The 4,144-nt window shown below is 52.1% G+C and overlaps 1 long non-coding RNA gene across 1 annotated transcript; it reads left to right on the top strand.

Annotated features, from left to right (window-relative positions):
• Nucleotides 1–3,450: 3,450 nt before the first annotated feature.
• Nucleotides 3,451–4,144, top strand: LOC135291979 (uncharacterized). Its single transcript, XR_010354588.1, has 2 exons — nt 3,451–3,589; nt 3,700–4,144. It is a non-coding gene; the product is annotated as an uncharacterized LOC135291979 (long non-coding RNA).

The raw sequence follows: 4,144 nt of genomic DNA on the forward strand, positions 1-4,144 counted from the left end.
CCTCACTTCTCTTTGTCATTCCTTTGGGTACAGGCAGCATTTGCACAGTTGGGACTTCCACTTGTTCCGGGATCCCGGGGCTGGAGCTCCCTGGGGCTGCTGCCACGGCCACCCCGCGGCTGGGGCTCCCTGTGCACAGGGGGTCCCACTGACACCACTGCTGCCGCTGGCCACTGCTGCTGCTCCTGGGCTGGGGCACAGCCACGTCCCCAAGAGCTGAGCTCTCACCAGCACAGAGGGGGCTCTCACTGCACTGGCCCCTGCAGCCATGCCACCAAAGCAAGGCAGGAAACTTTCAGCCACCCTTCCTGCTGCAGCCACAGCCACTCCTGGCTCCAGAGCCGCCATCAGCCCACAGGGATGCAAAATCCACCTGCCCGCTCTCAAGGCCTTGACAGCCTTGGCAACTGTGGCACCCGCATCTGGGCTGCTGCAGGGGCTGATGTTTAAGCCTTGCAGCCTCCAAAGGCTCCGGGCTCTGCTTCCCACCCTGCTCTGCACTGCCCTGGCTCCGCATTGCTCAAGAGACAAAAGCCAAGCCAGGGGATCCTCACCCTGCCCAAATTGCTGAATTGACTGCAGTACTTAGGACCTTCTCCACTTTCAAAGAACCTCTTCCTTTGATCACTGATTCGGCAGATGTCTATGGCCTAGTGCAGCGGGCCGAAAATTCCATTTTCAAAGACATTTCTAACCCCAACGAGAGCATTTGCTTTACCCTTTCATTTCTCTTTTGTCCCACAGACAACACCCACGCTATATCATGCACACAAGGTCTCATACCACCCTTCCTGCATTTATAGTAGGCAATGCTAGAGCAGATGCCTCAGCAATGCTTCTCCAAACCTGCCTACGGAATGTTTCTGACCAGGCTAGGATCCGCCACCACTTCTACCATCAAAACATTCCTGCACCGCTCAGCATCTTTAAAATTACCCAAGATCAGGCAAGATTCATGGCAGCCACCTGCCCAAATTGTCAGCAACGTGCCTTTGCTTCTGTCAGAGCTGCACTCAATCCAAGAGGACTAAAGACTATCCAGATCGGGCAATCACACATCACACACCAAGCCCCTTTTGGGAGACTAAAATACATCCCCGTCTCAATCCACACCGACAACACCGCGGTTTCTGCCCCTGCCCATGCTGGTGAGAAATCAAAAGATGCTATAAAACGTTCCTTTTTAGCCTTTTCCACCTTCCCTGTTCCACAGGAAATTGAAACTGATCACGGTCCTGCTTATACCTCCCACTGATTCCAACCATTTTCGGACCAGTGGGCTACAAAACATGTCACAGCCATAGCACACTCTGCCACAGGACAGTCCATAGTCCAGAGGGCCCACTCTTCCATCCAAAGGATCCTTGATCAACAGAGACAGGGAGTCCACATATTATCTCCCATTGGAGGCCAAGGCCCTCGATGTGCTCAACTTTTTGAACAACTCCCCCAGTCATCAGGCATTTTATATTTAATTGGCAGCCCAATAAAAAGAAAAGCCACCTGTCTTGATCAAAGACCCTGAATCCAAACAAATTATGGGCCCTTTCCCATTCATTACTTGGGAGGGAGGATATGCTTGTGTCTCTACAGCAGCAGGCCCAAGATGGATCCCAGCAAAAAACATCAAACCCTTCTGCCAATAGCCAGGCAAACACCAGAGCCACCATCAGAAAAACAGAACAAAAGCCTAAGAGAGACAGCAGCAGCCTGGAAAAGAAGAAGAAGGACAGAAGAAGATCTCCTAAGCAGTGTGGACCGCACACACCAACACCAAGAGAGCTCAGACAGCACTAACTGCGATATACCGCTTAACAATTGGAAAAACTGTATTCTAGCCTTGATATTTGATTCTTCTAATAAGCTGACTTCAAATCCTTGCCTTACAGAAGAGAAAGTTTAGTGGGACCAGAATTTAAGGTTCACATTGCAATCTCCCTATCTCTTTACTTTCAGGCCACCCAAGCCTCCACCCACTACTAAATTAGCTAAAGTCAAAGGATGCTGTCTTTTGTTGCCACTGCAGCAGGAAGCTGGATGCTCCTAACTATGCCGCATGCCTTCGCATGGGTGGTTCCACAGCCAAGCCACAATTTCTTGCCCATGGCCACGCATGTCAACCTCTTCTCACATAGGGACTCAGTATACCAGAGCGGCCAGCTGCTCAAAGATCAAACAAACAAGATCCAGACGAAAGGCAACAACGACTGGCTCACTGGACTTTTGAAAGACTGGGGCATGAAAGGCTGGCTTTCATCTTTAGTCAAGACTGGTTTTGTGGGCTTTGTTTCTTGTGTTCATTGTCTTGGTTATTCTATCCAGATTTGCTCAACGCTTGCAAAAGTCCATGGCAGAAGCCTTCATTCTTGAAAACAAAAAGGGGGCAGTTGTGGAGGCCCAGGGGCCTCTCATTGCAACTGTAATACCTTAGGGCAAAGGGGACCAAGGTGAAACAGAGAAACCCCTCTGAATGCAAGGCTCTCACCCATGGCCACTTGCAGCCTCTTGCAATCCGCAGGTTTTGTTGCTATCACCCACTTCAACTGCCATTTTTTCCTTAGATCTACTCTCCAGAGAATGTTCTCCTCTCTCTTCTCCCCTGCTGGTCCTGGCTTCACCCCTTCTTCCCCCCGAATGAAACCCTCAGACCCCAGCCTCATTTTCTCTCTGGCCCTGGACCCTCTTCATGGCAATGCACAGCGTTTGGAGTTCCACACAAAGACCCATCTCTGGCCTCATTCGTCAGCACTTGAAGCAAGTGTGCTCCGGCCTCTGGGAGTGCAGCTCGCTCACACGGGCTCACTGTGGACACGCCGCAATCACACAGTCATTGAGTGCACCAGAGAACCTGGCCTCTAATAAAAGGCATGAATGCCACAAATCACCCAACCCAATGCCTTGCATGTCTCTACTTTTTCCTTCTTCTCTCATCTCTCATGTCACTTTCCCCATTTCCTCTCTCTGGCAGCTTGGCTTTTCTCTCTCCTGGCTGCAGCTTCAGCCACATGTGTGACACTGCAGGAACAGCCTGACCCACAGGGAAGTGGGAGAGGACTCTTTGTCAGCAACTGAAGTGACAGAACAAGGGGGAATGGGATGAAACTGCAAGAGCTGGAATCCATTCCATGATGGCAAGAAGTTCTTTCCTGTCAGGGTGCTTGTCCCTGACACCGGGACCAGTGCAGAGAGCCTGTGCATGCCCCATGCCAGGGAACATCCAAGGCCAGCTTGGACAGGGGCCGCAGCAACCTGCTGTGCTGGGAGGCTGCTCAGCTTGGAACCAGATGATCTTTAGGGTCCCTTCCAAGCCAAACCATTCAAGGATTTCATCATTCCACCATGCCCACCTCCCAGTGTGGAGCGGCCCTGAGACTTCTGTGACATCACAGCTCCCACAGTGTTCCAGGTGGAACGTCCAGCACCTGGAAACCACCACAGCAGACACTCTGCCTGCTGCCAGCGCTCAGTTGGCGCTCGCTCTGCGCTCTGCCCGTCAGCACTCAGCTGTTGCTGCTGCTGCCTGGGCTTTTCCTGCTGCCTGCTCTGGAGCACCAATCTCAGCAGGATGAGCACTGCTGCTCCAGTGGAGGTACCGTGCCATTCCAGGGAGGAGGCAGCCTGCTTGAGCAGGCTGCAGCCACGTGGCAATGGATGGTGTGGGACAGGAACCCCACTGTGACATTGTGCTGTCTCTTGCAGACTAACAGAGACACTGTGGAGGAGATGCAAGTGGACCTGGTGCTGAATGAGGAAGAAATGATGGAGGTGGACGTGGAAGAGCAGGTTGAGGACATGGAAGTAGATGTGGAGGATGACATCGAGGAGATGGAAGTGACACTAGGAGGAATTTCCCCAGGGAAAGGCTGCTCAGGCCTTGGCAGGGGCTGCCCAGGGAGCTTTGCAGTGCCCATCCCTGCAGCTGTCCCAGGAAGGCCTGCAGGTGGCACTCAGGGCTCTGGGCTGGGGACAAGCTGGGCATCGAGCACTGCTGGGACTCCATGGTCTCACAGACCTTTCCCAACCTTAGTGATTCCATGAGTCTATGATTCTATGAAGACATGATTCAGAACAGAGTTAACTCAAATCTATCATACACAAATATTACAGAGGTCAAAATTCACGTGAATGAAATTTAAGATTATTC

This window comes from Passer domesticus, unplaced genomic scaffold, assembly GCF_036417665.1.
Source record: "Passer domesticus isolate bPasDom1 unplaced genomic scaffold, bPasDom1.hap1 HAP1_SCAFFOLD_171, whole genome shotgun sequence".
Taxonomy (NCBI): domain Eukaryota; kingdom Metazoa; phylum Chordata; class Aves; order Passeriformes; family Passeridae; genus Passer; species Passer domesticus.